The sequence below is a fragment of the Physeter macrocephalus genome, chromosome 5, assembly GCF_002837175.3.
Source record: "Physeter macrocephalus isolate SW-GA chromosome 5, ASM283717v5, whole genome shotgun sequence".
Classification (NCBI taxonomy): domain Eukaryota; kingdom Metazoa; phylum Chordata; class Mammalia; order Artiodactyla; family Physeteridae; genus Physeter; species Physeter macrocephalus.
The window spans coordinates 40749448-40772687 of NC_041218.1; the positions used below are offsets into that span (position 1 = coordinate 40749448).

At 36.8% G+C, this 23240-nt stretch overlaps 1 long non-coding RNA gene across 1 annotated transcript in view; it reads right to left on the bottom strand.

Moving 5' to 3' along the window:
* The window catches only part of LOC112067107 (uncharacterized), a 285545-nt gene that overhangs the window by 1006 nt on the left and 261299 nt on the right, over positions 1-23240 (bottom strand). The window contains exons 11-13 of the long non-coding RNA XR_002893081.3: positions 16100-16568; positions 9768-9934; positions 136-293 (exon numbers count right to left, since the gene is read on the bottom strand). This is a non-coding gene — a long non-coding RNA (uncharacterized lncRNA). The remainder of the gene's footprint in view (positions 1-135; positions 294-9767; positions 9935-16099; positions 16569-23240) is intronic.

A 23240-nucleotide genomic window follows, 5' to 3' on the forward strand; every position in this document is an offset into this window, starting at 1 on the left:
AGCAATTAATACTTCTATTTCCAAAATATTAACATAACATTATTATGTCTTCTTTTCATCAGAATATAATTCTTTTGTTTAAATTGTACCAATATATAGTTTTTCATTTTTTTTTAAAGAGAATAGAATAAGTACCTGATTATATGTGTTCCTTTCAAATAAGAAAACAAAAATAAAATCTATGATGGGAATTCCCTGCCAGTCCAGTGGTTAGGACTCTGCATTTCCACTGCATGGGGTCCAGGTTCAATCCCTGGTCAGGGAACTAAGATCCCGCCAGCTGAGTGGCTCCACTAAAAAAATAAAATAAAATAAAAAAATCTGTGAAAGTCTTACAGAATGAGAAGTATTCATCCAGATATGGAAAAAACTGACCTACTTGTCACCCCATTCCCTACTATAGACTACAACAAGAAGCCACTATGAAACAAAAGTAATTTATGCCAGATTAAAAGTAAGTGTGCTACCAAACATACTCACCAGAGCACAATTTTAAATATGTACTCTTTTTGTGTTTTGCGCCTATACTTGAATAATTGTGCCCCAAGCTAAAACCTTTTTTAAACTTCTTTTAATAGTGTAACTACATAGACTGTCTATTTCTTTTAAAAGAACTTACAGAATCCAAATAAGTAACAAGAAAAGAAAAACAAAGATAAGCCATTACTGTCAGTACTCATATATTTTGACAAAGAAACACAACACTCAATGTTTCTCTCTTCTCTAGACGTCCAGCTTGCAGCAACTTGTTGATGTCATATGCATTTACTTTGTCACTAATTAAGAATGAAAGGGTTAATCAGATGCTTCCATCATTCTCTGTCTAGAAATCCAGGTATAGGCTTTATATATATTTTAGTTCTAAAGAGCTTCCCCCAAACACTTGGGACTCAATCTTTCCATCCATAAATGTCTACTATAGGATTACGCATATTCCTTTCCCTAAAATTTAAGCTGTAGGGGCCAAGAGTTTTTTTATTCTGATGGCTCGTTGGTCATGCGTCTTTGTCATTCTTTCCTGGAAGAACAATGCGGATCCTTCAGAATCCACTTAAATCGCTACGACTTCTAAAAAAGTCTGCCAAACTCTCTTACTATCACCCTCGGACTCCTCTGAATAACTCTGACCCCTTATAGCAATGCTTTGTAACAGCCAATTTACAAAATATGTACCTCTATCTTTTATAAGTATATATGTAGTTTCCCTAAGGCCTTATGTCCCACAAGGTACCTAATATGTTTGCCCATGATGAATGCTTAAAAATATTATTTGATGCACTAACTGAATCCCTGCTTTTGACTGGTGTTTATGTCTCTCATCATTGAATTTGTTCTTCTTTCAAGCTGTGCCTCATAAAACATATGCTATCTTGCTCAAAACATGGCAGGATGGCCAAATATTATATGATGAAACTCAAAGAATTCAATTTAAACTCTTCTCCCCCCAAAAATCATCGTCTTTGATTAACCTTCAGAAAAAAGAATCTAGTGCTTCATCATGTGTGAAGTTGAATATCCAAAAGTAGGCTTCTTGAAAAAGCCACATGTTTATCACATGGGAGAATTAGACTATTAAACTAAGATGAGAATGCTGGAGAGTGCAACAATATTTGTCAACAAACATTTTCTCGGTAGCTAAAATGTAGTGCTGTAATAGAGAGGATACAGAAAAATCCAATACGGTAGTCCCTGCAAATCAACGGATCAAGAACATGCAATGCTATATTTTTTTATGTTTTCCTCTGTATCTGTCTTGCCCTTCTAACCAAGCGGTTTTTTTCTGGTGAAGGGAATCTTCCATGATACATAAGAAATGTTATTTTAACCAAGCAAGACCCTGTGTGGCCTTCCAGGAGCAGACGTTTCCCCCCCCAACTCCTGCCCATGTCCTCTGCCTGCCTTTTGTCTGTAGAAAAAGTTTAGTCCAAGAATAAATTTAATCAGAGAAGTGAGAAAATGCAGAAAAAAAGGAAAGCAGTCAAGCAAGACAAAAAAATAATAGTTCAGCCATTAAACAATGTTAAGGACCTTTAGTTCCTCCTTAAGGGCTGTAGACAATATTCTGAGCCTTGTCCCTTGAGTTGTTTTGCAGATACTGAAACCTCCACCAGGTAGAAGTTAACTGTATGATGCCCACAAGCACGTAAACCCCAGACTGACTGGAACCAGAAGGTTGATGATGTTGACTCCCAATTATCTTACCACCAAACAATCAGGAGGACGTCTGGTTGACATTCTTCTGAGCTGATCACACACCCCACAACCCTCCTCCCTCACCCTGTCTTTAAAAACCTTTCCCTGAAAGCCTTCAGGGAGTTCCGGTCTTTTAAGTACAACCTGCCCCAGAATCCTTGCTTGGCTCCCTGCAATAAATGCTGCACTTCCCTTCACCACAGCCCAGTGTCAGTAGATCAGTTTTACTACAGGCAGGCAAGCAGACCGAAGTTTGGCTGGGTAACATTATGATTATTGAATTTGCTTTAATGACTTAATATAGCATCTTTCAGAAAAGTACTTGCATTTGGAAAGGGAGAATTTAGTCCAAGCAATACATGACTAATGATAGATTTTGTTTTATTAGTTGCAGTCTACAAGGGGAAGAGGAAAATACCCATTGAACATAACTGTGAGCATTGAAACCAAATCCTGTAGGTAACCACCTGCTTGGCCTACAGGTGGCAGAGGCCAACTCAAGGCTACTCCACCTGGTTCAGTTTTAATCTCATGCTACCTTCTCTGTTATCATATTGCCCTCGAATCCTTCAGGCACATCCGACCTATCTCCCTGCATCTATTCTTGCCCTTCTTCAATCCATCTTTAAAGAAAAAAATTCAGAATATGTCACACCCTTGATTAAGCTAAGCACCACCTCCACAATAGTAACAAAACATGGCCTCTCTCTGCACTTAAAATTCAAGCCCTGATGGCCTATGAGCACTTCCATGATCTGGCTCCTGCCTATCTTTCTGGCATCACTGCAGCTTTATTAACCCTTTTGTTCAACTCTATCGGCCTTCCTTCTGTCCTTGATCATACCCAGCTTATTCTACCTTTGGGCCATTTCATTTGCTGTTTGTGGTACCTGGAAAACTTGGCTCAAATTTCATTTCTTTAGAGAAAAGTTTGTTTCTCAATCTAGAGTCTTCGTATCCCCCAGTGTCAGTCACTCTTTCACATCACCCTGCTTTCCTGTCTCCACAGTAGAGAGCAATATTTAAAATTCACTTCGTGTTTATTTTTGGCTTCTCCCCTTTAGAACAGAATCTCCCTGGTCTATTCTCTCCCTAGAACCCAGAAGAGCTCCTGGTGCAGTGCAGGTGCTTAGTGTGTATTGGCTAAGCAAAGTGAGGCCAGGAGCAGAGGCAACACAGTTTCTCAGTTCTCAGCCACCTAAGCCCCAAGACAAGACCAAGGGGCTGAATTTAAAACAAGGACAGGAGGAGAAAGTTAATTTCTCCTGGAAAGCTATAGAGGCTGCTGACACTCTTCCAAGATTCAGAAGTTACTGTTATTATTTGTCCCCTACACGTTGAAACAGAAAATGTCAGTGAAAATCCAAGATAGTGGGATAATTATGTAAATAAACAAAATAAAACATGGTGAATGTATAAATCCTAAGACAGTTTCAGTTAGCACTCACTGATGTAAAAGGAAGAATCCCTGGAAATAACAGGTGATTCTTTTTATTTTAACATTAAAAAAAACTGTGATATAAATGAGTATGTATATGTTATTCCAATTAAATACAAACTACTTACAATATGCATTAATGGATCATAAAATTTCACCTCCAACTAGGAATAACCCACCCTCAAATACGCACACTTGAAGGAAGCCTAACAAGTGTGTCAGTAACCTTTAGTATTAAAAGTGTCATCCGCACTGTATTTTCTTGCCGTTAATAAATTTATTTCCCTTGTTTCCCGATAAGCCGACTGAATCTCTGGCCACGTTTCTTCCTCTCTGTCCTGAAAAAGCTCCTACTGTTATGCCCGAACCAGGCCATCCCATCTATTTGCCTGTGACCTAACCCACGTAACCTCACTGGGCTCCTAAAACCCTCTCATCTGAGCTCATCAGTGAGAGCCTTCTCCTCCTTTAAAGGCACCCTCAGTTTAATCTTCAGGTTAGCTGAGTAATCAATGGTTTAGGTAAAACTTATTTCGTTTTCATTTTTTTCCTATGTATGAGGATCTTTCAGCTTCTGTGTTAAAGTTGACAAGGAAAGTACTTTCATTTTAGTGCTACGTTTTCATCTTTTGCTTAATCTAGAAACAATTTCACTCCTGCAAACAAACCTGGCATATTTATGAACATGAGCAGGTTATATGGTCACCTTTTATAATTCTGTCACGGAGTCAAATTGTATTTTCAAGAAAACAGAAATCTTCCATAGAGCATATGTACACAACTCTAAGCATCCTGAAAATGTGTAGTGTAAGTGAAGCTATTTCTGTTGCATACTTTATCCTTTCTGTAAAAGGAGTTTATGTTTTTAGTGGCTGGGGAGATTCTAAATTTAATTAATGCAAGAGCATCATTTGAGTTTGCCATAAAAATGTCCACTCCAGTGACCTTTCCATCTTCTGTCACAAGTGGGAGTGGTGGATTGACAAAGTGGTCCCGCACTAAATATTGCCAAAAACAATACCAGATCCTTTCGTGCATATTTACAATACAGTGAATTGAGTTGTTTAAGAAACAACCGTAGAAAGTAAAGGCTTTGAACTTTCCATCTGAAACTATTTTTTTAAAGGGGAAAGTTGAGTCATTGATATGATTTTAACACAGTAATATTCTACAATCAATTCACAGAGATTATATTCTCAATACCAAAAAAAAAAAAAAAAGGCAGAAACAGTCACACATCAGTCAGTTTGGAATGAACAGTCACACTGTTCATCCTAAAGAGTGTTTTACCCAAATACTAATCGAAATGCTAGGAACAATTACTATATTTTATGTGGAGCATTCCCTCGAAGGAGCATTTTAAAACGTAACGGACTCTAGTATTCACATCATCCCTTCAAGAATGTAAATAATGCCAACATTCATTATTATTGTTGCGATTGTTAACAATCACTACTATTGGTATTACTCTAACAACTGTATAATGGTCGTTTCTTTTCACCCTTCAGAAAACACTATTAAAAATGAGCCGCACAAGAGAAAGTGGAATACATCAAAACCTTTCAGAGCATTTCATGAGGATGCCATGTCGGAGAGGGTGAGAGAGGGAGTAGGAAAGAAAGAGGCAAAGACAGAGAAGTGTGAAAAGAGAGAGAGAAAAATATTATTAAATACTATTAAAAATTTGGATACAGGTAGAGAAAGAGACAAATCATATGTGTGTCAAGAAAAAGAAGAAACACCATTTTCAGCTTATGGGGAAAAGGCACAAGAAAGATATAATCCTAGCACTTTTTCCTTCTACAACAATTTTCTCCTCTAGGATAAAGCCTGGAAGCCTAGAGTCTGTCATGTCCAATAACAGAGAGACCTGGGCTAACCCAAAGATGCACATGCTACTAGTTTCATGAAACTCTTAAGTTCCTAAAAATGATATCAACAAACAATACCTTCCAAAACACAGCAATTCTCAGCCTAATCAGGCATCACTCTTCCTATGTATCAAGCCTAAAATCCTACCATTATGTTTTATTAAGCTACCATGATTTTTAAAAAGAGCATGAGGTTTCAAATAAGAGTGGAAATGATTGTGCATAATGTGATAGACAAGAACCAGGAGTAAAAAGAGTAACGCCTGGGGAGAGGAGATACAGAAGGCAGGCACCTTTCAACATGGTGAAAGGTTACTCTGAGAACCAGAGGCCATTGAGAGTGGGCATTCGCTGTGAAAAAGAACAGAACCTCTAAGAAGGAGACCATAGGTAAGTTCTATCTTCCATTTTTACCAACAGAGTAGTTCTGAAGCACAAGAAGAAAGTGTATGGGAGAATAAAGCCAAGTTCATGAAAGTTATCCTCTTACTTTCCGTAATATTCACACATGAGCCTGTCCTCCAGAAGTTTCTTATATGGTCCCATTTCCTCAAACTTGCAAATAATAGCAATGTAAAATGCCAAAACTTTGATTTTTACATGTAATAACTTAGCAAAAATGTAATCAGCACCTGAATATCTACTCTAGGCTTGATACTGAAGATAGAAAGGTGACCACAAGTGTGGTCTCTCTCCTTACAGAATTTTAAACCTCGTGAGGAGACTAAGAGAAAAGGTGAGCGTAAAACACAGCCTCTTACATGAGAGGTGAGTGCAGGGTCCCATGGGAACACAGAAGAGCGTCATCAACTCACACCAGGGAACCAGTGAAGACTTCCTGGAGAAGACTATGCATAAGCTGACTGTTAAAGAATCAGTAAAAGTTAGCCCTGTAGAGAAAGAGGGACAGGGACCCTAGATTGCAGGAGTGTGATGCACTCGGAAAGTATAAGTGATTATGGTTTAGATGGAGGAGTGCCAGCAGTTAAGGCAAGAGCAATTACCTATGGGGCGGAATAAAGAAAGAATTTTCAGGCTAACCAGCAAATCTGTTCTTTATCCTGGGTATACTGAAAATCACTGTAGATTTTTTTAAATCAATTTTGAGGTATAATTTATGTACAAGAAAGTACACTCATTTGAAGCATATAATTCAATGAGTTTTGACAGACATATAAAGCTGTGTAAATACAACCATAATTAAGGTCAGAACATTTCTACTCCCCACCCAAATTTCCTCAAGTCCCTTTGTAACTTATCCCTCCCTCCCAACCCAGCCCCAGGCAACCATTAATCTACTCATCTCTACAGATGAGTTGGATTTGCAGGTGTGGAATAAGAGGTTGTTCCCAGTTTGAGGCTCACATGAATAAAGCTGTTATAAAAATACCTAGGAGTGGAATATCTGGCTCATATGGTAGGCATATATTTAACATTTTAAGAAACTTCAAGTTTTCCAAAGTGGCTATATGATTTTATATTTGCGCCAAACATGTATGAGAATTCCAGTTGCTCTATATCATCTCCAACATTGGTATTATCAATTTTCTAACAGGCTTATAGTAGCATCTCATTGTAGTTTTAATCAGCATTTCTCTGATGACTAATGATGTTGAACATCTCTTCATGTGTTTTTTTGTCCATTTATATATCTTCTTTGGTGAAGTGTTTGTTCAAATATTTTAACCAATTTTTTGTTGTTGGGGGAAGGAGTTGTTGGTCATATTATTGAATTATAGGAGTTCTGCATATATTCTGGACCTAAGTCCTCCATTAAATATACTATTGTGAATATTTTCTCCCATTCTACATTTTGAATTTCATTTTCTTAGTGGTGTCTTTCAAAGAATGAACATTTTTAATTTTGACAACATCCAATTTATCCTATTTTTTTCTTTATGGTTCATGTTTTTGTGCCCTATTCAAGAAAGCTTAGACATAAAAGAATTAACACAACCCTGGGAGAAAATCCTAAATGTATATTTTTGTCTATTCCATGTGCATGTAAACTGTTTATCCTCTTCTTAACTGGTTGGGATAGAAAAGAATGCATACCATAACCCCTTAGCCATATTAATTTGCTCTAATAATAGATAACATGTCTAACATGGTAGGTGTGATCAGGGCTACCACTTGATTAAGCTGGTAGTTAAGTTTATGTTCATTCTCCAAGATCCTTCTGGTTTCTGCAGGAGCCAGACTGATGAATTAAATGAAAACACAATAGGTAATACCACCCCTACATTTTTGAGATCCTTAAAGATGGCACCTTAAAGATGGCAGAGCCATCCCCTCTTCCATACACATATAGCAGGATGAGATATTGTGTTCTATTTCTCCCTTAGCACATGTAGGTAGGGCGGCCTTCCCCACTATGACTGTTATTTCCCTATAGGTCAAGGACTGAAAGTAGGAGTTATTCTGTCAATTATGTCAGCCCCATTTATACATTCATAGAATAAAGAAATGACCATTGGCCAAGTATATGGACCCAGTCAACTGTAAGCCAAATTTGGCCCAAGACTCCATTTATTACCTGGTCTCCATAGCTTCCTACTCTAACATGGCTCAATGATGTCTTTTCCAGTCTTCCGTTATTAATGTCAACTTAAGATTTCTGTCTGTTAACCCTCAAAATGTCTAGGTAGTCCTCTTTCCCCAGGGGACATTTACCCAAGTAAATGGATATAGGTTCTTTCGGGGAAGGACTGAAGGCATCATTAAAATACTGATATATTTTTGCCATGGTTATATAGAATCCTTCCTCCTGTGGACACTCTCACCTCATTAGTCAGTGGTCTCTGGGTCTAGAACATGTCTCAGGCACCTGCGAAAAAGTTCATGGCTTTTTGTTGGGGAAATCATCCTCAGCTCATCTATCCTTGCTACGTTTTGAATTATGTACCAGTATTGTACAAGAGTATTTAGTTGCCTACCTATTTTGTCCCTACGGATGCCATGTTCATTCAAGAACTTTGGGAAGTTTGAGCCAATATTTCTTTAAGTATTTTTTTTTTTCTGATCTGTTCTCTTCTTTCATTCCACATTCTGATTGACTATATTTTAAATTTGTTGAAAATTTTCCACCAGTCTCTAAGATTTTTCTATTTTTGATATAGTTTCTGTCTCATTTTTAGATTTTTCCCCAAATCCACTGATTCTCTCTGTCAAATTTATTATGCTACTAACTAGTGCAATATTTTTAAATTTCAGATATTATACTTATCAGGTGTAGAATTTTTGTTTTGATCTTTTTATATTTTCCATTCATCTTCTGAGACAATCTTTCCCTTCATTACTTACTTGAACATACTTACAAAAACTACTTTAAAGTTCTTTCCCGAAAAATAAAAATATGGATCATCCAAGGTTTCACTTCAGCTGATTGTTTTTCCCCCTGAAAATGGTCACATTTTCCTGTCTCTTCATATTTCAAGTAAAAATAGATTTTATCCTGAACATCACAAAATTTATGTTGTGGAGTCTCTAGATTTTGTTATATTGTTCTGAAGAATGTTGTTTTTGTTGTAGCAGAAAATATAGGCAATTAACTTGGTTAGAAACAAACTTTAACAACTGTTTCACCTGCAGTGGATGGCAATTCAAATCTCAATTAAGTTCTTTCATTTTTAGCATCATTGAATCTATCCTTACAGGTGTGATCTAAGCCAGCTAGACATTGGGCAGAGTTTACACATTACTATAGGTACCCATGCTTTTTGACAAAGAAATGAAATGCTCTGAATTTCTCTCTCTCCTTTGGCCTTAACTTGACATTCTTCCAGCTTGCAGCAACCTGTTAATGTTACATGCACTTACTTTATCACTAATTAAGGAAGAGAGAGTTAATCAGATGCTTCTATCATTCTCCATCTAGAAGTCCAGGTATAGGCTTCATATATATTTTAGTCCTAAAGAGCTTCGCTAAATCACTTGGGACTCAAATTTTCCCTGCAGGAATATCTATAGGATTACCCATATTCCTTTCCCTAAGATTTAAACTATAGGGGCCAAGAATTTTATTGATCCTGATGGCTCATTGATCATGCATCTTTGTCATCCTTCCTTGGAAGAACAAAGTAGATCCTTCAGGATCTAGTTAAAGTGGTACAATTTCTAGGAAAGTCTACCTGACTCTCTTATAATCACCCTCAGGCTTCCTTGAATCTCTCTGAACATTTCTGGAAACGTTTCATATCAACCAATGTACAAAATCATATGTACCATTATCTTTTATAATTTTATAAGTATGAGTTTACACATACCTGGGGTTTCCATTTTCTGGCTCTCTCCTTTCTGGGATGACGCTCTCACTTTCCTTCAGCTATAGCTGCCATAAGTTCTGTCCTCTGATTCCTCTGGTCATGAAGCTAGTAGGTTTTCTATGGATGTTGCAGCTGCCTTATATCAAGACATGATTTTCATCCCCAGGCTAAAACCACAAAAACAGGGAACTCACCATTTGCCATTCCTTTTTTTCTAAGTTTTACCCCACTCCAAAAAATCTGTAGGCTGAGTTTAAGGTATCTGTGGAATATTCAGTTGGAGATGTCAAGTTTGAAAATAGATGGGCCAAAGCTGGATTGGGTACCTCAAACTATGGATGAATTTTTCATAACTAAATTCTCCCTTGCCTTTATCCATTATTGAAGAAGAAAGTTTAATAATCAACTTTATAGTCCACCTTAAAATTATGGACAGCCAAGTGAAACTTTAACAGAGATGCATCTGAACATATGTTGGGTGGGCTTTCTAGTGAATATTTTGCTTTCTAATTTAAAAAAATAGACTCAGCTGTTTATTCCTTCCTCCATGTTCCCTTTCTGGATGTGATGCCAGGAGATGTAGCATCCATTGCATGACTAGGAAGCAACAAGCATGAAGACAAAAGCCAATATGCTAACAATGCTGGAGCAAAAAGGCAGGTGGAATTTGGATCATCACTGACTAGAAGGTCTTCTGAAAAAGCCATAGATGGACTATCTCTGGTTTTATTATTCAGTATGTGGGAAAAAATATGCACGATTTTTTTCAGCTGTTTGTCAGATTTTCTGTGAGTAATAACTGATAATTTCCTAATTGATACCATAAATATATAGAAAACAACTCAAGAAAGATCTAGGCAGGAAAGAAGTCAACAGGGTAGACATAGCAGTTGAAGCCATGGTTTGAATGAGATCACCAAGTGAGAATATTATAGAGTAAAAGGAAAACAGGGCTGAGAACAAGCGTTGGAGAACATTGGCACTTAAGAAGAACTGCTAGAGGAAAGAAGCTGCTGGAAAAAGATATATGACTATAAGGAGAAAGGATAAAAAAGAGAAAAGGATGACCTAGAAACCAAAAGAGGAAAAAGTAGGTGTCAGTGTTCAAATGCTACAAAGTAGAGCTAACCAAAGCACAGGAAAGGGTCCATTAAGTTTGGTGATATCAAAGTATTGCATATTAGTGAAACAGAAAACAGGTTCTAATAAACCTGGCTTGTGGATAATCTGTTTCTCAGCTACAAACTGGACTGCACCAATCACTGCAGTAAATGTACCTCTCACGGTAGGCTGTCGGTCACAGAGCCGATCCTGAAAGGGGATGTGGATGGATCATTGCTCCAACTGGAAATACAATTCAAAGTGCAGGCTCTATTGATAGGAGGACAATAGGGTCTTTCTAAATATGAAAGGCAGCATATTTTATATCCCTTAAAAATAAAAATAACAGCTTAAGTTTAGAATGATCTACCAAGTAGGCAACAGGGTGGATTTTCTTGACCCTTTCACTTTTAAAAGAACAGCAAGATGCTAAGGTTTAATACCTGCCTGGTTCCCTGCAGCTGAGACACAGGCCTCAAGCATGCTTTGAAGATGACAGGCACTTGAGTCGGTGATGATATAGGTACAGAAAGGGAGAAAAGGAGGGGATAAAATGGAATCAGTGAAATATAGTGAAGAAAGGAACTTATTAAGCACTCCTTTCTTCTTCTTGTCAGTAATCAATATTATGAAAATATTAGCACAAGGCAAATAAATATATAAGAAATGTTATAAAAAGGAACAACAGATGTAAAGAGTGATTAAAAGCGAGGCAGACCAACTTTCAATGTATAACTTAGCACTTTGGGGTCTTCAGAGCTGCAGGGAACATTCCTTTTTTCTTTTCATTACTATGGAATTGGTAAGAAGGACTTGAAAAGGCATGTGAGAATTTAAAAGTGTTTCTTTCTTTCTTTCTTCCTTTATTTTTGAGAATTCTTTTAACCTAAAGAAGATGTATGGAAAACCACAAAGCAATTAGTAAAAGTGAAAAGATGGTTATGAACAATTAAAATCCTTTCTGCTTCATTAACTTTTCATTGTTAAATGTTGTCACTGATGAATGCCAGGCTGAGACACTGAATAGTCTCTCAAATAGCATATATATCAAGAAATGAATTGAAGACAAAAGTAAAGCAAGAGAACCCACAGAATAAGCTTATTAACAACATGACATGGGTAAAAGGCTCAGGTTAAAAGTGCATGTCTCGGTTACCAGGGGATGGGGGCGGGGGCGGGATAAATTGGGAGATTGAGATTGACATATACACACTACCATATATAAAATAGATAACTAATAAGAACCTGCTGTATAGCACAGGGAACTCTACTCAATATTCTGTAATGGCCTACATGGGAAAAGAATCTAAAAAAAAAAAAAAAAGAGTGGATACGTGTGTATGTATAACCAATTCACTTTGCTGTAAACCTGAAACTAACACAACATTGTAAATCAGCTACATTCCAATAAAATTTTTTTTAAAGTGTACATCTCTATTTTAGCATCTCACTGGGAACTTTGTGCTCACAAAGCTATATATGTGGGGTTACATGCATTCTTTACATTTTCCAAATACATTCCTCACCAATGTAAATACAATACAGATGAACAGGGCAAGATACATAATTTGCAGGGTCTAATACAAAATGAAAATCTGGGGCCCCTCGTTTAAAAAGCAAGAAAAAACAATGCCTCTAAAAGTACTAAAATATAATTTCTTCCTTTCTTCTTGTAGTCTTTCTCTCAACTTGTCATATTGTTTAATATTTGCTGTTTAACATAATTCAAACTTTTTTAAATTAAAACTTTAAATGGAAGAAATTTTATCATTCACTTTATATTATGCAATGTCATTTTAAATGAAAATATGAGAGAATTTAACTCAGTTGCAGTATCACAAAATTATGTAATTCACATGTCTTGGTTAGTACATGTATATTTCATTCTCACCAGAACAGCAGAAACATTCCATAAAATTAATTCAACTGGTTTCATTTTACTTCTTTTTAAAATTAATTTTTAATATTTTTAATTGTGGTAAAATAAGCATAACATAAAATTTACCACCTTAACCATTTTTAGTGGATAGTTCAGTGGTATTAGGTACATTTATATTGTACAACCATCGCCACCACCTTTATTTCCTTTCTTGATAAGCATATATTCTACTGACACTCTACACTTTGGCTGACTGATGTGTAAGGAAGAACTAAAAGGAGAAGGAACTGGAAGCCCTATTTTTCCTTTTCATGTCATTACTTTCAGTGTAAGTGGTTGGCTAATGCAAGGAAGTAACACAAGTAAGAAAGGGCATGGTAGAGCTCCGTGGCTATCTCTATTTTTCAGAATGCCATCATGGACTTCTTTCTGTGTTAGAGACAAGTCTTGGTTCAACCGGGATGTGTGGTCTCTAGGGGAGGTCAGTAAATGCCTCCCACCCCTTACTCAGTCATAGTCTTAACATCTTACCTCCTAGAGGCTTTGAGCAATACTTAACCACCAAATATCTTGGAATTCCGCATCATATTCAAATAAGGAAGCAAGGAGCAGAGGAGGTGCATATTATGCTTATTTCCAAGCATCTCCTCCTGTGCTCCATTTTCCCTCGGCCTTGACTTATAAACCACAAGTGAAAAGACAAAGTGGTTAAGAATTTCAGCGGGCGACAGCAGGACATTTAACCAGGCGCCAGGCTTTCCCAGAGCAAGGCCCTGCGCAGTGACACAGGTCAGATGCCCAGGAAGCGGTCGCTGCCGACCAGAGAGACTGAACAGGATGCAGAGTCCCCACGTTCACAGAGCACTTTACAGTTTACAAAGCACATCTCATTTACCTCACCTGTTACATCAGTTCCGTCTGCAGGTGAGCAGCTGATATCTGCTGTTCAATTAATTAAACAAGGAAACCATTAGACTGAGGCAGCTCTAATGCCAGCATGGCAAACATAAACCAAAATCTAAGCCTGTAAACGCGCCAAAGTTATGAAATTGAAGCGCTAAGAAACAATCAATCACAAAGACCAAACTAGGCTTTAAGCTATAGCCAGGCAAACTCCTCCACTTCCTCTGTACGTGCTTAACCCTGGCTCCTGTCCTTCCCCTGGCCACCTAACCACTTCCTGATTGGCGCTGCCCGTTTCAAATCTATTTTTGCTCAAATAAATTCTTTACATGTTTAATATGTTTCAGGTTATCTTTTAACATCCCTTACAGACTAGTGAGATGCCTGATGAGTCCAAGTTCCATGGCTAACTAGGAGTGGAATGTGGACTAGAAGCGAGCATCCTGGTCTCTAGTGAGATCCTTTCTCAATGACCTTTCCCCTCTGAGAAGAGCTGTCAGACTGCAAAGGGAGAGACTACACTTGTCCTGTCGTTTGGGTGCATTTTCTGTGCAATCCCAGGGACAGAAAAAGCCATGGGTTATGGTACATGGAATATGTTAGTGGCAGAAGGGTTAAAGGAAAGAGATGATCAGAGTCAGGAGAAGCAACTCTGAAGTCTCCCAGGAGGACAGAGGCTTTGAGGGAGGATTCAAAGTGAATACTGAGTAGAGGCAAAACCTGTGTGAAGAAATGTCGTCTCCAAGAAAAGCAAGTGAGAACGAACAGAGAAATCGGAGTAGTATGGGAAGGTCACGATTTGCATGCCTGCATGAAGTGTCAGCTGAAGATGCCGTCTTTGGCATAAATTTCTTTAATTTAATTTTACAACCAATCTGCTTAAAGGCATTTCCCTCCATCATTTAGCTAGTTAAATCAGTGGTCTCTTTCTACACTTCTTTGTTCTAAAAACCAAACATCCCAGAGATGGAATTAATACAGGCATATATATATATATATATATATATATATGGCATGTTTCAAAGCTCAGGGTTCTGTTTGTTTGGTTGGCTTTTGATGAAACAATTTAATAAAACAGAAAAAAACTTATACCAAAAAATCACTGAAAATACTAAAGTAGATGATACACAAATTAGAAAAAAAGGTTTAAACACTCTGAGGATACACATCTAATTTTCTCACTAATACTACCTGTTGAAATCATTTATTAGTTACTACTTGGCCTAACTTGACTTCCTGCCACCCAGCTAGAATAGAAAACCCCTTTCAACTCAACAAATATCTTCTTGATTGTTCAGTGTTTCTTAAACTTGGCTTTTCTACAGAAGCTGTAACCAAGTTTGCATCCAAAGCCATTTCAGGGGCTTTTATTTGAGGGCATTCTTTCAAGCAAGGAAGATTGCCTATTCACTAAGGAAAGAAATCCTTTCATTCAATATTCTCAGAATTTCTTATCATCTGTATATAACTGCTAGCATCTCACTCACCTTGAAAGAAAGCATAGCACATCAATATAAGCAGCACAAAACCCCTGTGATTATGTTTTCCCTAGGTGAAAAGAAAATCAGAAATCACAGCCACTTCATTACCTACTCTATGTTCCTCATTTTTTCCCTCCTGATACTTAAAAACAAAAAGCAAAAAACTGATTTCATTTGTTACTTCTACTCTCTAAGCTTAGAAACACAATAACACTTTATTGTCAAAACATAATATTTTTAAACCCCTGATGATAGAAAATAACCTGGTGAAGTGACTTCTTCACCTAGTGACCTGTCTCACAGTGAGAAGTTCCCCCCGTGGATCAAGCGTGAGGTACAGCAGTGGAGAGCCCAAAAAGGAGGTGAGGGGATTCAATGTGAACTCCTTGGGGATATCATCTGTCTTATTCATTCCCTTTTTCCCATAACCTAACACAGTGCCTGACAAATAGTAGAAAGAACACGTCAGCTTTGTTGCTTTAGTCGAAGAGCTTTACATTCTTCAGTGTTTGACTCTGAAAATGTTGAAAGTGATTAGGTAAATGAAGCCAGAGTTTAAGACAGACAAAGAGAACTTCATTCTCTGTTATTGCTCTTCGTGTGAATTTAAGCATGACATTGTTTTTAGCAGCTCTGTTTTTAAGAAGGCAAATAACCAGATTGTACAAGAGCAGAAATATGCAAATTTTTCACCTGAGCCACTCAAGCAGGTAGCCAGATAATTCATTTTTCACCAGCACATACAGGAAGATAAGTGGATTACCAGAAGCAAAACTGCCTCTTCCATCCCGCTATGCCCCGTATACTTAGTGACACAGATTGTGTCTCTCAATCTGTTTATAAGCACACAACTATAAATAACATGGTCTCCCTCAGGCATCCTGTGAACAATAAAAAGAAGTTTCCAAGAATAATAATACTAAAAGTCAATGAACTATATTAATACAGTATAAAAACAAAGTTGTTACCTGGCAATTTGGTGGTACAGTGTAGAGGTTCACTGAAAATTCTTAACCAGAAGAGATTTTTATATTACCTCTGGAAATCTCCTTTATCTTTCTCTGAACTTGGAATTTTTTTGTTTGTTTGCGTTGGGTCTTCGTTGCTGCATGCAGGCTTTCTCTAGTTGCAGCGAGTCGGGGCTACTCCTTGTTGTGGTGCACAGGCTTCTCATTTTGGTGGCTTGTCCCATTGCGCAGCACTGGCTCAAGGCGTGTGGGCTTCAGTAGTTGTGGCATGTGGGCTCAGTAGTTGTGGCGCACAGGCTTAGTTGCTCTGCGGCATGTGGGATCTTCCCGGACCAGGGCTCAAACCCGTGTCCCCTGAATTGCCAGGCGGATTCTTAACCATTGTGCCCCCAGGGAAGTCCCTGGAACTTTAAATGAATGAAGGCAGTCTTATAGAAATCTTGTGAAAAAAAGAGACATAATCTTCCAACTCCAAAGGGGGAAAAATGAAATGAAACAAAATTTGTGAATAATGACCTACTGATAATTTTGGCTAACTCTATAGTAATCTCAGCCCCAGAGCAGAGATTTACCATGTCTAGAGCAATGTTTTGCAAAATGCGTCCACATCACATGCAAAACGCAGATTCCTATATTCCACACAGAATATTTGGCTGTGGGGAGATCTGCATATCTGACAAGGTTCCCAAGTGATTCTTCAATATACTAAAGTTTGAGAACCACTAGTCTAGAGTTTACTGGTTAGTTTCCAGATGGCATTTCAGGATTGCATAGTGAACTCGGGAATTACATGCCCACCTGCCGTGCATAAATGCAAACTCATTCAAGGAGAATTATCTACATAGGTGCTTGTCTTCATTAGGTTACTTTTATTTTAAAATGACATCAGCTCTCTGTTACTCAGTTCATTGTCAAAGTACTTGAACATGTCTTTAAGAAACCACTTAAAAATTCTGTACTTCTGAATCATGCCAAAGAATATAACATTTTATTTTCTGTTATGCTATTCAAATAAAAAGTTCAATTACGGAATTTTTGTAGATGTTCAAATTATCTCTTCCCATTTACATTTCAAATATCCTTGAGTCAAACCAGACTACTAGGCCATAGGTCTCTGATACGGCAACAGAACTACTTTTACAAAACCACACTTGGATTGCTGTCTAGCACGTTATCAGCAAGCTTCCTCTGAAATATATATTGGGAAGATATGGTTGAGGACTTTGTTCAGTACATCCCTGTATATATCCATTATGAAGACCCACGGTTTGCCTACCAAGGAAAACAATAGCTCTGCCTTAACCATAAATTATCTTGTATCTCTCTTTGCTTTGGCTGCTTAGACTAGTAAGTATGAAGTATTTAATATCACAAATTTTATGATAAACCATAATTTTAGCTGATGTCATTTCCCTTTCTTAATTTCTTTTGGGCCTGTTTCCTTCACCTACTTTAATCTTTATCTTGCTTGTCATGCTTTTGTCTGAGGCTTCTTGAATCATTTTTGGAATAATGGAGGTCATAAATAAACCTTTATTATACTAAATGATCAGAGATGCATAGTCATAACTATTCAAAATCACACTGGATATAACTCCTATTGTACAAATTTTATCTTTCAACCCTCTATGTAAAATCTCTACTATACAAATTCAATATTTAACATTACACTTATAATAAGAAAAAATTTTTCTAATCAATAGGACTTGACTGAGAATGGCCTGGGCAATCATGAGATATAGTGAATTATCCATTATAGGAAGTAATCAAGCAAAAGCTAAGTGACTATTTAGCAAGAATACTGTAGAAGGGTTTTGATATCAGGTAACACATTGGATATCTTGAGTCTCTTCCACCTCTGAAATCCTTAAATCTATTACTTAAAAAAAGTACATAGTTAATATTATCAGAAAAAAAATAAAGTCAGCAAAAGAATTAAAAGAAACATGCATTTCTCAGTCAGGAGTATGTAGAAGAATACAGAGCCAGGAAAAAATTACATTTTTAGGAATACACTGAATAAAAACTTTCCATACTGTATCTTTTTTGTCAACGTTAGCAGGCATGCACTGCTTGTCTGGGTCCCCAGTTTCTAACTCAAATTGTATGAATAACCAAGCTACATTGAAGCCTGAGAGTGATTTAGAGACTTAACTTAAGCACTTGCTTCATATTTCTTCTGATAAAACTGTTTTTTAATGTGTAATATTTAGTGCCAGGAAATCAATTGACTTAAAAAATTGCCAACTCTGCCAATAACCAGTAATATGAATGTAACCCTTCTGCATTGAGGGCGTCTGCATTGAGGGCGTGAAGAAATTAAATGATCAAACACATTCTGCTAAATCCAGCCCTGAGAGAAGGTTGTTCCTCTGCAGTGAGGTTCTTCTGAAATGAGGCATGGAAACAGCAATGAAGGAAAAAGCATCTGAGTAATAGTACAAAGTCTTCCAAGTGGCACTCAGCCCAGAAGACACTTTTGTTCTGTCCAATGGCACAAAAATCTGTGGAGACCCATCTGACCCCAGCATTTCAGGGCATAATAGGGCTCTCTCCACAAGAGAGCCCTTCTTCTGAAAAGCCAAGGTTCGTGTGCATTAGTGATAACTATTAGAAATAAAAATGATCCAAGATATGTTGTTGTTGGATTCTAAAACAGAATTGTAATTATATTATCTTGTAATATAAAATCTAAAGAAAGAAATGTTGCAAATACAGGGATTAAGAACTTTATGCCATTTCTATACTAATTCTGATACTGAATAGGACCAGACCAGATGCGGCACAGAGAGAGATTAATTACATTTTTAAATTTTTTTGAGTCTCTCTTTGTGATCTAGAGTAGTGGTCAGCAAACTACAGTCTGTGAGCCATAGATGCTCTGCCACCTGTTTTTGTAAAAAGAAAAAAAAAGTTTTATTGGAACTCAGCCACACCACCCTTTACATCCCATCCATGGCTGCTTTCACAATGCAGCAGCCTCACTGAGTAGTTGCCACAGAGATGATGTAGCTCGTAAAGCCTAAAATATTTTCAATCCAACCCTTCACAGAAAAAGTTTGATGACACCTGATCTAAAGTGTGGTCAAGGTTTTATGAATGTGCTTCCTTTTGAACTATGTTTTTAATAATTCTTTCTGAGAAGTATATGCAGGAGGAAAGACTCCTTGCTTTTTGTATCCCTGGCAATACCTTAATTTACCCCTCTTCTTTGAATGATAGTTTTCAGTGTTAAATAGCATTTCCTCATCTTTTTTAAACAGCATTTTTAAATAGCATTTCCTCATCTTCTAGTATTTAGCATTGCTGATGAGAAGTCGACTATGATTATAGTTGCTGTGTAAATAACTTGTTTTTTCCAACCTATTTGCCCTTAAAATTTCATTTTTATCCTTGATATTTTCTAGTTCGAGGATAATATTTTGGTGTGGTTTTATTATTATCTGTCACGATGCACAATGAGTGTGTGTTTTCATTTCTAGTTTATGGAAATATCTTTCTTTGGAGCACTGATATATCTTCTTAAATTTAATTTTCAATGCTTAATCTATTACTCCATGTTTTTGTTGCAAAAAAAAATGGAGAGATTCAAACCATAAACTTTACTATGCCATTTTGAAAAGAAGGAAGAGTGAACATTGAAATTAGAGAGATAATCAGACTGATGGAAGTAGAGGGTCTACAGTTATGACCCAGAAATTTCACTACTAAATTTATACAACAGAAATGCCAAAATATATTTACCAAAAGACATGTACTGTAACATTCATAGACATACTATTTACAATAGCTCCAAACTCTAAATACCCATCAACAGTAAAATAGATAAGTAAATCATGGCAGTGTCACACAATGGGACATTATTTAGTAATGAGAATGAACAATCTACACCTAGTCATAATAACATGAATAAACTTCACAAGTAAAATGGCAAGAGAAAGAAGACAGATGAATAAAGCACTTTCTATAGAATTCCACTTAGATCAGTACTAGAATAAACCTATGGGGTTAGAAGTCAGGACAGCAATTACCCTTGTTAGAGGATTAGTGAATGGAAGGGATACTGGCCTTCAGGGATGCTGACAATGTTCTTGTTCCAGGCACTGATTTCAGAGATGTGTTTACTTTGAGAAAATTCATCAAGTTGTACACCTATATGATATGTTATACTACAATGAAAATTTTTTTTTAAATATATGATAGAGCTTCACCAGTTTAGTGGTTTTTCAAACTCCACTTGTAAACCCTAAGGATCCATGGACCTCAGGGACAGTTCTTGCTTTCAATTAATTGTACATTTGGTTTGGTTTGGTTTTATTTATTTTTTTTATTTTTTGGCCACTCCTCGCTGCTTGCGGGATCTTAGTTCCCCAACCAGGGATTGAACCCGGGCCACAGCAGTGAAAGGGCCAAGTACTAACCACTGGGCTGCAAGGAATTCTCTGGTTTGGTTTTATTATCTCAAAAGGAAACCGTTTTCCACACTCACAGCTATAGAGTAGGAAGAATTTTATCTCCAGGAGAGCAATCAATTATTATATATAACTATAAAATTATTTTTAACTCCCTTAATCAATAGAATAGACCTGCAAAGAGACTGTAAAATTACATCCACAGAGAACTTCAAAAATTGAATAAAACTTGAAGTACCTGACAAATTCTTTTCTTCATATCCAGAATTGTAGCCCTTGATTCTGAGCCTGGTCATAGCTTCCTTCCTTAGGTTTTAACTAGCCTTATAACTAGGCCCTAGTAGAGAAGTAGAAGGAATCTCATGATATTGCTTTATCAGTCCAATGCCACCAATCCACTGATTACAGTTCACTGATAACTGGTTTCCTACCTCATTCACAATTACCCTGCTTGGTTTCCTAGCTTTTTTATAGCAAAGTCAATGTCTGTATGTTAGAATTTCTGTCAGTTACCTGTTCTAGGAGATGGCTAGGATCTTGGATTCTGACTGACATTGCTAAGAGTAATTTTGCATTAATCATTCTTCTAACTGATGTGTCTTTTGGTTTTCTAAAACCATTATAGCCTCAGAGACAGAAGTTCCTATTGAATCACTGAATTTGGTCTACATATGCTCAAATTGCATCCAACTTTGTCCAATATTCTTAAGCATTCTATTATTGTGCCTGTTTTTCCTACAAGCCTATCTTTAAAAAAGCAAACAAACCATTACAGGAATTGCTATCTCCCCAAGAACTGCCAACCAGTTCTCTTAAGGCTGGGATGTACTATATTATCAGAACCCAAGTGAACATATTCAATGATATACTCTAAGCATATGGAATCCTTATGGATTATATTCCAAAGTCCAAGAAAGATGTAAAAGCACTATCCATAAACCAGGGATCACCCAAGAAAACAAAACCTCGTATCAGTCCATCTCAGCCTTCCTTAACCAAGAACATTCTGAAGTCTATTGGCTGAATCTTTCTCCTCAAATCTTTGATTCCAAGCCAAGAATCATCTGATTTAATGTGAGTCCAGTTTCTTCTTCATGTCTGGGTTTAAACTGTCTTTTATATTTAGGCTCTAGTCGGTCTCTAGAACATACAGTCACTGGCCATCTATTCCTCATCAAACTCCATATCTGCTTGACATTAGAAGTCTGACAAATTTTCAATCCTAGTCTGATTTGAGCCCTGGTTTACATAAGAGCCATCCGTTTTGAAAGGTCTCATTCAGGGTAAGAAGTCATAATCACTGCAGACATTCTCATGATCAGTATAGACATAAGTAATTGATTATGACACTCTCACAGAACTTGAATACGGCTTCACGATACAACCCCATAGAGCAATTCAAGTAGCCGCTACTAATTGATTGGAGTTTTTAATGAGAGATAAAATGTTTTGAAAGTCAATCTTAAACCCTATACAAGTTTCAGTTTAATTAACTATAGCCTACTTTAACTCAAAAACACAGGGAAAAGTTTGGCTTATACAGAAATCAGTAAATTAATAAGATATATAGATAGACAGATTTTCCTTTTTTCTTTCTAACCTTCCACATTTCTAATTCCTCACATGACCCTAGTTCTTATCACATATCCATCATTTAACATCTATTTTACTAATTTATTAAGCTTCCATAGTTTATGATTTGCTTTCTTGACTGTTTGGCCTCCTGTTGCATTTGGTGGGACCATGAGGGTATTAGTATTCTAGGAGATAGGAGATGAAGCCTACCTGGTCAGTTATCTTCTGAAGACATTTGGCTATACTGGCATCTGAAAACATATCATTAGTGATCCATTCCATCTGTTTTTTTTTTTTAATCATTATACTTCCTACATTTTTTGGTAACTTTCTGGCTCACTGCTATCTGCTCTCTCTATCCACTGATTTCTGCTAATACGATATTTAAAAAATGAAAACAACTATGCCTATTGACAGAAATAAACTTAATAGAAGAAACAGAATATCCACACAAGTCCACACCTCCCTACTTATTTTTCAAATTAATAAACAATTACTCATGTCCTTCATCTTCACTTCTCTTTTACAAGGCCACTTAATAAAATGTACTATAATATAATTTCTCATTTTTTATATTCCATGAACTTAATTATTAATACTTTACTAGACATAAATATTTTACTTGCACTATTTTCCTTCTCGACAAAATTCCTTTCCCATCACTGGTTTAGGTATTCAGCAGATAGTTCCTGAATTAAGTAATTGCCTGAGGGTAATTCCAAATCTTATCATAGAAAAAATAATTCTCTTAGATTAAAAATTTTTTTAAAAAAAGCTTGTGATGGATATGAGTGGAACTCTGTTCTAAAAACCAAAACATGAAACAAAACAGAATACCAGCAGGAAACTCATTCTCTGAATATACTAATCTCTACCTGTGATTTTACACTCTCCTTTGGGATTTTATACTCTTCCTTCTGGGACCCAGTAAAGGTGACAGTGAGGAAGCAGCACATAATGGAAGTACATAATGTACGTAATAGCAGTACATAATGAAGGAAGAGCTTCCTTCATTTTCCTCTCATCACCTAACAGGCTTAAATGGGTCAGAAGGAAACAAAGATCCTCCATAAAAGTTGGCAGTGAACACAAGCACCATTCAAGAACTGCAGTGTCCAGAAACTATCTCCAACAAAGTAGAATGGATTTTGGAA